At 44.8% G+C, this 11696-nt stretch overlaps 1 long non-coding RNA gene across 1 annotated transcript; it reads right to left on the bottom strand.

Annotated features, from left to right (window-relative positions):
- Positions 1 to 8878: 8878 nt before the first annotated feature.
- LOC126913266 (uncharacterized) lies at positions 8879 to 11441 on the bottom strand. Its single transcript, XR_007708121.1, has 2 exons — positions 11320 to 11441; positions 8879 to 9243 (listed from the first exon to the last, which is right to left on the bottom strand). It is a non-coding gene; the product is annotated as an uncharacterized LOC126913266 (long non-coding RNA).
- Between the last annotated feature and the right edge of the window lie 255 nt (positions 11442 to 11696).

The raw sequence follows: 11696 nt of genomic DNA, 5'->3' as shown, positions 1-11696 counted from the left end.
AAAGGTAGCTAAAGCAATAAAATCCTCTCTTTGTTAACAATACGTCAAGGAGCACATCTCTCCCTTTCACGATAGCTTGGTGTGGTTAATTCTGGCTAAGCCTCAAATGGTTATCAGGCAACTCCAGATTACTCACTCCTTTTGCTTTTCCCCTACTACCTCCTAACCTTTAATGTCCTCCTCCTGCATTCTGGTCCCAGGGACATATTTTGAAATTCTGCTGCATGTATAATGAGTATAAAATGTTCCTCTCGGAGCTGGAGAAAGCTCAGATGTTTGGGTACAGTAGGCCCATTCCGACACAACAAGCCTACGCTCAAGCTGTGATCCCAACAGAGAAGAAAGCTTTTCAGGTCTGAGCTGCTCTCCTCCAGCGAGCTGCAGCCCTGCCGGCTCTGCTCCCAGGAAGTGGAAGCACTTGCTCTTGTTTGTTTTTATCTGAAGCACCTCAGGTAAGAGAGGACGGAGTGGGGAGGGGGTGTCAGAGTCTCAGTCTTCACAGCTGGGTCCCTGCTGCCAGGACAGTGCGTTTCTCTGTTAGGAAACATAAAAATTATTGTAAGATTGAAGACTTTCGGAGCTTGGCATTGATAAAAGAGACATCAATGTCAAAGAAGAAAAAAAAAAAAAGAAAAAGAGGAAGAAGAAGTAAAATCCCTAGCAAATCATACAGGGCCAAATGGTGCCCTGTGTGGTGAGCACCCAAGGAGCTGGCACCCTGGGCTCGGGCCTTGGCCCAATGGAGGTGGTGATGGGTCCTGGTCAGCCGTCCTCTGTGGGGTGACAGTGACCCAGAGGGGCCCCATGTGCCCCTGGGGGGACCTGGAGCCACCCCGAGCCCCTGTCCTCATCATCAACGCCTGCAGGCTCCGAGGTGGCTCATCACCACTGGATGGAGCACAAGAGGTGGGCGAGGAGAGCTGAGGAAGCCTCCTGGGATGGTGAGCTGGCTGCCTGCCCTGGCCCAGGCCCCAGCATGGCTTCCAGGGAAGCTGTTAACAACCCCGAGCCTGCTCATGGGGACGGGACCCCTCGGGGTGCCCCCGCCACTCAGTGCCAGCCCTGCCAGCCCCCTCAGCTGCAGCTGCTGCCCACCAGCAGGGAGCTGGGAGGCCGCCAGCTCTCCAGGTGCCCTGCCAGCCAAGACGTCCTCAGTGTGAGGACCCACAGCGGCACCGGCCATGTTACGGGGCCAAGGCAATCTCCTAGAGTCGCAACAGTGCTGACACAGCAGCCGTACACCAGGGGTGGGCAGGGCAAGGAGCGAGACACAGGTGCTGCACCCCAAGGCGATTTCTGCTCAAGTTGCCCAGTGGACTGAGGTGCTGGTCCCCAGACCACCTCTGCTGGACATGACCAGACTGGCCTCTTCGAAGGTGTAATGTGGTGGGAGTTGGCTGCATGCGGCTGATGGTCCGTCCCATGGTCAAATCTCAGGGGACGGGCATTTCTGCCCTACTTCTTCCCTCACAGAAAAGGAGTCCTCAGAAAGTGAACTCCCTGTAAGAATTTACTTCTCAAGAGAAGGCCCTTTTTTAAGGAAGCATTATTTATTTATTTATTTATTTCTAAAACTTAGCAAATATAAGAACCGTAATTATCAGCCAGGGATGGCCAAGCATCATGGAAAATATTACCTCCAGCGGTGAATGTTCAGACATGTTAGGATATAACAAAGCAAGATTTTAGAATAGAAAATCTTGGCCTATACTTTAGTGCTCATTAGTGCCTGTGTTTTCAGTAATTCATGGTATGATACAACATCATGATATTATATTGCTGCAATAAGCAACGTTGTCCCCTAAGAAGAGAGTTATATTGAGCAAGACACAAATGCATTGTAATACAGACTTTTTAGGCTACCTACCCAGGAGTGGTCAGCTATAAAAATCCACAGCGGCCATTCAAACCAAAGCCTTCCTTATTACTAGTCTTATGCCCATTTCCAGAAAAGGAAACATTTCTCAGTGGCTTACAAAGGTGAAAGAAACCATTTCAGATACACCTTCTCATGATATCACATTTTTCCACTTTTCAGTGCATAAATGTGGTTGTCACTGAAATTCTTAACAGTGGAGAATTTACACATACAATAAATTTATCGCATCTAGCACTCTATAAATATAAATATGTATTTGAAACTTAGGGATATGCACCAAGAACAACCTTATTTCTTTTAGTATATAACACTTTACAATATACTTCTCACTATTTTATATTCTTGCACTACAAATATGTTTACATACCTCATATTCCACCACGTATTTTCAACTTGATCTGTTGAAAACGTTGTAGGAAGGACTGTGTGACTGAATGTGTGTATTGGAAGTATGAATAATTGGATTTGATAAAAAAATAAAACAGATTAGACTGACCAAAACCAGACTAGAATTCAAAAAGAAAATCTAAAAGTGATCTGATTCATGTGAAGAAAATAGAACAATTTCCTAAGCCGTAATAATTACAATAAAAATAGTAATGAAAGTCAAGTGTAATAATGAAAAATAGTAAAAGTTGGAATCATGGAATGGACTGGAAGTGCTCCTGTGAGCCAGTATCTCAACAGCTAGAGCAGCCTTGTTGGCATGGAGGGCTCAGGTTTGACATTTAGTATTTCTCCCGTGTACCGAAGAGATGTGAAGCCACACCACAGCCGCCTTCAGACAATACCCTGTGCACTGGTCTACAGGCTTAGCTGAGTCTCCTCAGCTGTGCTATTAAATAAAAGAGGATCCTTTGCCCTCAATTTTATAGGAAGCCCCTTTTTTAACAGGTGCCTGAGTCTAAATGTGCTAAAACAGCTAGTGTTGGAAATAATTTGATGGATTTGTCCACCATGTTCTGATGTATTGGTTTCACATGAGATTCTCTAGCAAATTTTACTTGAATTTAAAAATATGTTTGTGCTTCCCTGAAATACCATTTGTGGAAGCACTTGGTATTTTCCAAAATATTAGATGGTGGTGAAGATTATAAGAGTAAAGATAACAGTTGCTATTATTCAGGTAACTCTAACACTAGTTTCTTATTTCTTCTTTTACACCACTTTTTTACTGCTTCCCATTTCTTTACCTACCTGCAGCATATTATTTTACATCTGCTTTGCCATTTATTTCACTTCCTCCTACCATACATGATGGTGCCCACATCTCTTTATAGATCCTCAGGTGTACAAGCCCCATGACTTCTTTTTATATTGCCTGGTCCAAATTCTTCACAGTATTACTCCAGTTTCCCTCGGGTGCAATGCCAATGAAATCAAGTTACATGAACACAGAGCTGTGTAACTCTGTGGAAGAGCAGAGCCCTTATCTGTATAATGCCTCAATATATTTTTTGTTTCATAATGTCTTTCTCTACACATATCGTTATTTACAGATTTATTTATTTATTTATTTATTTCTGTGCAGCACCTTTTACAAACCTGGCTTCTTTACATTCAGTAGTCATCACTGTGATCTATCTGATCTAGACAGCTGTGCAGAGACGGGGTTTTGAAATATTACTGTAAAAATCTGGAAGCTTTTTGCCACACTTGTATTCATTTTAGTGGTTATCACTGTAACAGTTAACAAAAGACACAAAGACATCCATACCCAAAACACAGCATATGAAGATCTAATTTTTTTTTTCAAATGGCACATACATTTAAATAGCTACTACTTCTCCCATTTGGCAAGGCCATTGTTGTGGCTAATGTATGTATTTCTGAAAACAATGATACATTTCCAATAGTATCTTCCACGATTTTTTTCAATGAGCAATAAAGGAGGTTGAGGTGGGATGTGTTTTATCCCACCACATTATATCATTCCTCTTTTTCCTCTTTGTTGGATGGCAATCAGGAACCCTCATGCCAAGCTTGGGAAGCAACAGCATCTGGCTCCTTGGCAGATTCTGCAGGCGGTCTTGTTGCCAGCCTTTAAGCTGTGTCTGGGTCTGCTGCATGGTTTGGCTGCAGATGGGATCTCTGGGTTGCCTTGTGCTTATGGGTGCCAGTTTTGGCTTACCTTTGATTCTGAGGACTTTACTCATTTTTATTCATTTGTGAATAAGGACCCATCCAAATGCTTCATGAAACCAATATCAAAGTGTACCGATATTTAAAATGAAAAAGGAAGGAGGCTGTTTCCCTTCCCCCTCTCCTCCCCTCCCCTCCCCTCCCCTCCCCAGGATGAAACACTATAATAGCATCTGCAAATGGATCTGGATCTATCAGTATTTCCATTATAAATCAGAGGCTTAGAGCTTAGCCATGAATATTCTTCCCAGAATGAAATGCAATGCTGCCGTTAGTATCAAAAAAGTGCCGAGGGTTTTTTCAGACCACCTAGGCATTCCCGCACTCGGTTTTTCCTCCTTCAAGGGGGATCATTTTGAAGACGTGACAGTCGAACATTGAACATACGTCCAAAAAATTTCTGCGTGACAAAAAAATGTTTCTTGCTGGTGTTTCTGGAAGCTGAGGTTCAGTGCAATTTTGGAGTCTCTAGAGCTGGAAGAAAATCTTTGAAATCAGGGAATTTGTGGGTACCGAACGAGCTGTGGCTGTGAACGTGGCATTCAGCATCTCCGACCGGCAGACCCCTTAGGGCTGGGGGGTGAGCAGGGAAGCTGTCTGTGCATCTCCTGCTCTGGCACCGACCACTGGCTCCTGCCAGAGACAGGGTTGGGGGCCGCTGCTCAGAACCCATCCAGCCACCTTTCTGCCTGAGTTTGGGGACCCTGGCAGGAGCTGCCTCTCCTAGAGAGGGTGTGGGGACAGGGGGCTGTGGGGAGGCTAATCGGAGGTGTCAGGCTGCTGTCAGTGGTGAGCGAGGTGGGGGGGAGCCGAGTGCCTCTGCCCAGGCAGCGAGGGCTGATACCGCTCGGCACAGATGGCTGGGGGTGCTGCCCAGTGACCAAATTAAGCCTTCAAAACACAAGGTGACTTCTTGCATATTAGAAGGAGCCTTTCTGGACCCCAAGCCCCGGCACCTGTACTTCCACGTGCCCTGCTGGGTGGGGAAGGGCTGCTTCCAGTCATCTTGGGATGGGGCCTTTGGGCAGCTTGATTTCTTGGGAAGCAACCTTCCCACTGCAGCAGGAGGAGTGCGAGGAGCTGGCCTCCTGGAGGCGTCAAGTGGGACAGGGCTGCAGGGAGCGGGTCAGCCGAAGGATCTTGCTAGCACCTGCTGGAGGGTGCATACGGTAACACAGGCGAGGGCGCTTGGGGACCAGGACATGTGCCGCGCCTACAACTGGGCCCTCGGTAATGCTGGATGTGAGCAGAGATGGGTCACAGCTGGCCATGCTGATTCCCAACATGACCCTGTTTCCCTGCTGAGCGCTTCTCAGTGCAGCAGAGCAGCCTCCGAGCAGCCGGCCAGACACTGGGGACAATGCACGGCAAAACCTCTCCTGATTACAGCAGGATCCACGTGCAGATGTTCCAATACTAATAATGACAAAAGAAAAAAAAATCAAAAGGGTATTTCTGTTTTTTCTCTTTGCTATACACAGTGTAAAATGCTGCTGCATGGAATTTTATCCTTATGTATAGAATATCAGTGAGGTAGTCATGTCAGTGACACATACTGTTACACGAAATCCAACCAAACATAATGAAACATTCAAAGCAGCAGTGTTCTGGTATCCCTTGCTTCATTTTTTTTTCTTTTTAAACCTATCTTTTCTGTATTTAGGAAAAAGATTTCTTTTCTTTCCATAATTCCCTGCAGTCTATAGACAATCTCTGCACATGATTTATAACAATCATTCCTGTGCAATCGCTTCCAAGATTCATTTTTTCACAATTCTTTGTAACAGTCTTTCTTGCAGTCTTATGCTCTTGCAGTCTTCCTCAAATGAATCAAGGCAGGATGTCAAATATGCAGGCTAATGGCTGGCACCTTCCTTCCCCCCACTCCCCCCCCCTTCTTGTTACCAATGGGGATAAAAAAAAGTTAAATCACAGCAAAACAGTTATATGTTCTCGTTTGCAGGCTATCTGGAGAGAGATAGGGGTTCACCTTTAAAAAGAGCAACGCTTATGGTCTGGTGAAGGACTGGAGCACCTGTGCAGTTCTAAGCATGGGAGGAAACTGCATGTGTTTCATGAAATGACTTGCCTTTAAAATTAAAGTACTCAATAAGTTTCAAATGTCGGGTCTCATTTTTTCTTGTAGGTCAGAACCGTGTCTAAAGTTAATTTGATTTTTGTCTGGTAAGAGCACACATTACAGATCAAAATAATAACCAAGTAACTGGTTAGGATTTTTAATGTGAACCTCTCCCCTCTCCTGTGTGAGTACTAAGAGAATTCATCAGGAAATCACACATTAGCATTAAAAATACACACTAATATTATCTCCAAAAAGATTCCTACATGGCCAAAAGGTGAGGATCCCAATAACAGAACAGGTTAAGCACTAAAAACAAGGATTGGTGAATATTTGTTTAAATTCCATCTGATTTCTCTTTCCATGATCTGTCTTCTGGACATTTGCTTAGGGAAATGAGGGTTGTCTATTGTTGGAGTGGTTGGTTGCTCTTTGTAATGCCCATCTCCACATAAAAACATGAACATTTTTCATGGTGGTATTTCCTTGTTTACTGTTCTCTTTGACTACTTTTACCTACCCAGAGGGAAACAGAAGGGGTACTGTGTGGTTTAGGTGATCAACTCAGTACCATGAGGGGTGAATGGCAAGCAGGAAACTGTCAGCTCAAACAGCTCATAAATAAGGCACAAGATGAAAATCATGACCCTGAGCCATTGGCAGCCAAAAGCAAAAATATACCAAAAAGTTATGAATATGCTCAATACAGCTCTGGCTGGCCCATCAATCATTCACCAACAGAAGCGCTACAACCATGGCAAGTAATATTTGAACAAATAGCATTACTATTGCTCTGCTGTGCATGACTTCCACCTCACAGAGGAGGACCAGGCAGGGATCTCAGGCCATGAGTTTAGAGCATGTCAGAGATGCTCTGCTGTACCACTCAGAGATGTGTACTGGCCTGTTCTGCCTGTCCAGAGCCACCTCTTCCATTTCAGGTCATTGCTACATAAGCATAAAAGTACCAGATTGAGTTGTTACTGCTGGTGGTTTGCTATGGATCTAGGTGCAATGGTTGAGAATGGCAGCTTTATTGCTGTCTCACCGTCCAGTTTCTAGTGGGCCAAGGAGCATGGCAAAAAAGCTGTCATCCCTCTTGGCTCTACTTGCTCTCATTTTTGGCACCAGCAGCTGGAGGCCAAGGACTGCATGAGCACAGGGGATGGATGAATCCTGCTCTGAAACCTTGCAGATCAGGACTGCAGTACATTGGAAGAGCGATGCCAGATGCCTGCACACCTCATTCTTGCATGGACCTGCTCTCTGGGTAAAGGAGGGAATTTTGACCCCAGGGGGCTGAGGGCTTCTCCACCAATTTCGGCATTCTCAGTAGTGGTGTCTGAAGGTAATCATGTTTAAAAGCTGTATTCCAGGAAGGGGCACTTTAGGGGCAGACTGGCCTTTGGGCTGACAGCAACCCATTGACTTCCTGGCCAAGGGTGATTTTTTAAAGGAATATCTGGAGTAAGTCCATGCCAGATTTCTTATTCTTTTTTTAGTTTGATTTTCAAGCGGTGCCTTGCCCTACTTTGAACAGTCATCCACAGAACATTTAAACAAACACCTCCTTACGTTTTTAGTTGGGCCTATCTGTTCTTTTCCTTTCCATGGCATTTTACCTGCAAACTTAAGGCTCTTGCCATTTGCCAAGAAACATCCTCAACTCCTCACTGGGCAACATTGCACGCACACATGAGCAGCAGCTGCTCCTTCATGTGTCTGGAACAAGCAAAACTTGGAAAATCACAACAGCCATGTAGTGCAGCCTGATGTATGCAGAGCAGGGGTATTTGCCACACAGTGAGCCAGCTATGTACACGCTGGCCCCACAAAATGGCAAAATCCCTTCGTACCTCTTATGCCTGCCCACTTTACTCTGCTTTCCAGCTCGGAGAAGGCAGCCCAGCATGTGTCAAGTTTCCACAGTGCCCCCTGGCCATCCTGCCCATGGGACAAATGCACTGCTCCTGCCCCAGCTCCTGACGCAGAGGAGCTGTCTGCCAGCAGCACAAAGTAAAACAATTGAAGTAAATCTTCAGGTTTCAATAGTTTTTACTCTTCTACTGTGCAAACTCTCTCTTGCTTTTATTTTCCACAGGTTTGGCAAATGTTTTGCTTTTGCAGTTCAGGCTTTGCCCAATCACTGAGCTGCGTATAGGCTTCATTTAGCTTTGGATTTGCATGTTAAGCAAGAATTAAGAAATAAAAAGGGATATTATTAGGGTTTCAACTTTCTGTTTTTTGAGTCAACAAGAGCTTTTCTGTCCATACCTGGCAGAGGAGGACGGAGCACAGACTGCCTTGCTTTAGCACCGTAACCTGGTAAGTTTGCTGTTTGCTCTTGAACCCAAGGGCAGGTATGTGCTCCCCAGCTGATTTCCTTTTGCAGCCTTGCTTTCAGTCCCTGGCAAGAAAAAGCCCTTCCTTTACGTTTGGCAGCAGCAGGATGGTGTCCAGGATGTTTAAATCCTCAAAACTTTCTGTTATTTCCTGACAATACCCAATTCATTGGGCCAAGATTTGAATACACATCTTCCTCGCACCATTTCACAAAGGGCTTGGATCCCAAGAATAGGAGAAACCACTGCAGTACAACAAGGACATATAAATATGAATGTCAAACTGCCCCGTCAATGAAATGCTTTAAAATGCAGGGAGTGCCATGGTGCAGTGGGCCACGGAAACACAATGAAATGATAATGAGGACAAGCGAGATGAAGACCACCCACCAGTAGTTTTATGACTGTGACTTGGAACGACAGTTCTCAGCGGGGCCATTGCGACTGGATGCCATTGTCATTTTTAGCACATGCGAAAGTAGCAATTGTGTACGGACATTTCAACTGTTGCCTCTGACAAACAGCAGCCAGACTATTTATGAACAACCCCCAACCCCATTCTTGTGCATTTGGCTGCATCTGTAGGTAGGAGAGAATGGAAGACTGCTACTTTGTTCTGACAGGTTTTCCCATAGTCACTGTCTGTGACTCCTTGCATACGCTTAATTTTCTGAGGAAGAGAGATGATTTACTCCAGCCCCTTCCTAGCCAGCTCTCCAGCGTTAATCTTCTCTTACACAAGCTTCTGCCCCACTTAAGCTGCAGTCTCCTTCATGCTCCATTGTGTTCACGCTCCTTTCCTAGAAAAAAAAACAACAACCAACATTCAGAATTTGGGTGTCAAAGTAAACTTTTTTAGGAGTTGGTTGTGCCTTTTAGACAAAACTTGGGTTTTGGAAGAGAAAACAAGAGGAAGGAAAGACGAGGCACAAGTATGTTCCTGATATGTTGGTTTTTCTCTCCCACCCTGCTTCCACTTCAGAAACAGTTTGACACAAGTTTCAGATAAGCAAAATGTCTCCAAAACAAATCTTTTTTGTTTTGTAACTCCACCGTATAACTACCAAGTCACATTTGAAAAACACAGCTTTTTAGGTTTGCTCACTGTTTCATAAATATCTACAGATTTCATGGCACATACCAACTTGCCTTTGGGTCTTGTTGTATTGAGAAACTTGTCAGAAGAGAAGTTGATAACTAACACATTCTTAATCCTTCACTCTCTCTTCAGTTCCTTCAGCTCCAGTTATAAGATGCATAGCTGAGAGGGGCTGTTCGCATGAACCTGCTACCATTCCAGGTCATCAATCCCAAAGCTTTCATCATGGCACGTCACTGAAAGATGCCACCTTCACAGTCAAAAAATGCCTAATTTGTTCATTAGCCATTTCCTTTGGTAGTTGTTTAAAGTAAACATGATTTTATTTTATTTTTTAAACCATGGTTTACCAAGAAGACAGCTATAGCATCACTAAAAAATAAGCATTTACCCAATGGCCTGGGCAGAAGAATATGTTTAATTTGCATACACCTGATGGTAGAGGGAGCTGACTCAGTGAGCTGTTGGTAACAGGTGCTTCTGGATGGTCAGATTTAAGGGATTCTGCCTGGACCACAGCATTGTGTCTCTGGGTGCTGTTCTAGCTATTTTATAACCCTTTTACGAAAAGGTGGGGAGTTATGTGCTCATCCCTGAAAATAAAGAGAAATAACAGGAGCTAGAAAGGAAGAAGGAGAGGATGAGGGTGAATCCTGATAGTTCAGGACTGCCAGCATAGCATTTGCATCACAGGAGTGTCTGTGTAATCCAGACTTCTGCCTGTGGAGGTAAAAGAGCCAGAAAAGCCTTCACTACAAAGTTGTGCAGACCAGCCCCATGCCCAACCCAACCCCATCCCATTAGGGAGCAGGGGGCTCCGACAGAGTAGACATCATCTCCTGCCCGATCATCTGCTCTTCATCTTAGCTTTCCAGGGTACAAGGGAGGGAGAGTCCAGTGACTTTGTGCCATGAATGAGATTCTGGTTTGCAGATCCTTAGTGGGAAACTTGCCTTTCTGTGCAATACTGCTTTCCATGTATAAAGCCACTGTGCCTACAATGGCTGTAGGAGTGATTGAAAATCACTGAAATTTTAGTGGCTTTGTTCTTTGGTTTGTGGTGGAAATGTGCAAGTATATGGCAGTGGTCTTTCATACCTCATGGGATGTTTGCTGTTGTGTAGAAACAAGAGGAGCCACCTCACAGGAAGTTCAGCAGAATATGCTTGGCAATAATATTGACACTCTTTGCCAGGCATGAATCCTCAGACTGATGTTTCCAGATCTCAGAGCCTCCGCTTCCTTTTCTGCCTGCTTAGTTAAAAGCTTCTGTATGGTGCTAGCCAGTGTGGGATCTGAGAAACTTACAAACATGCAACAGGAACACCCAGCAAGACATCCTGTTGTGGGGTGTCCGGTGTTCCCAGCTGATGAATTTCCCAATCGAGGCACATGCTGGTTAAGTGGGATGTCCAAAGGCATGCAGGATGCTTTCAGGTAGAACTGGGAAAGGAACTCAGAGACTTTCACTTGGACTTCTCTGCTTTAACTCTCAACCTTATTTTCCCTTCATCTTCTCTCTCTTTGAATCCCCTTTCATCTCAGCGCCTCAATGTATAGATTCAATAAGACTTATCATTTGAAAAAGAAGACACTTCTGGCTGGAAAATACCATCTTTAAATTCAGCAGAGCTGTGAGAGCAGGCAATATGAAACAGGATTACAAACAGACAAGCAAGTTCACACATGTTAGTTATGTCCAAAGAGAGTTGCTTTCCTTTGTTCCAGTGTGCTCCACTCATCTGTGCAGCTGTGCATCTGGCCTTTTGTTTCTTACCTATTCTCATAGGTGACTGTTGTAATGAGGAATGACAGAGATGAGGAGTTGACGATCAAAATCCTTCTGGATGGGGTGAAGTGTGGGACTTGCGTGAATAAGGCACTTGAAGCAAGGGAATCTGGAAAGATGTTCAAATATATATGAGTACATAAATATTGTGAGCAACACTATCATATGTCAGCTCTGCTTTCCAACAGACCTCTATATGCAATCAGCCTCGCATCGCCGCCACTAGCAAGTCTCTCCTGTTTGTTCTGCGTGCGATGGGATACCATGGTGGAGACAAGGCAGTAACTGTGTTCGAGCACCTATCCCCAGTGAATAGCTGGTCCTCCTCTGCACTGCACTGGGCTTCTGTCTGCATGGTACAGCTT

The sequence above is a fragment of the Cygnus atratus genome, chromosome 3 (genome assembly GCF_013377495.2).
Source record: "Cygnus atratus isolate AKBS03 ecotype Queensland, Australia chromosome 3, CAtr_DNAZoo_HiC_assembly, whole genome shotgun sequence".
Lineage (NCBI taxonomy): Eukaryota > Metazoa > Chordata > Aves > Anseriformes > Anatidae > Cygnus > Cygnus atratus.
The sequence above is the reverse complement of the archived record's forward strand: the minus strand, read 5'-3'. Positions and strand labels throughout refer to the sequence as shown.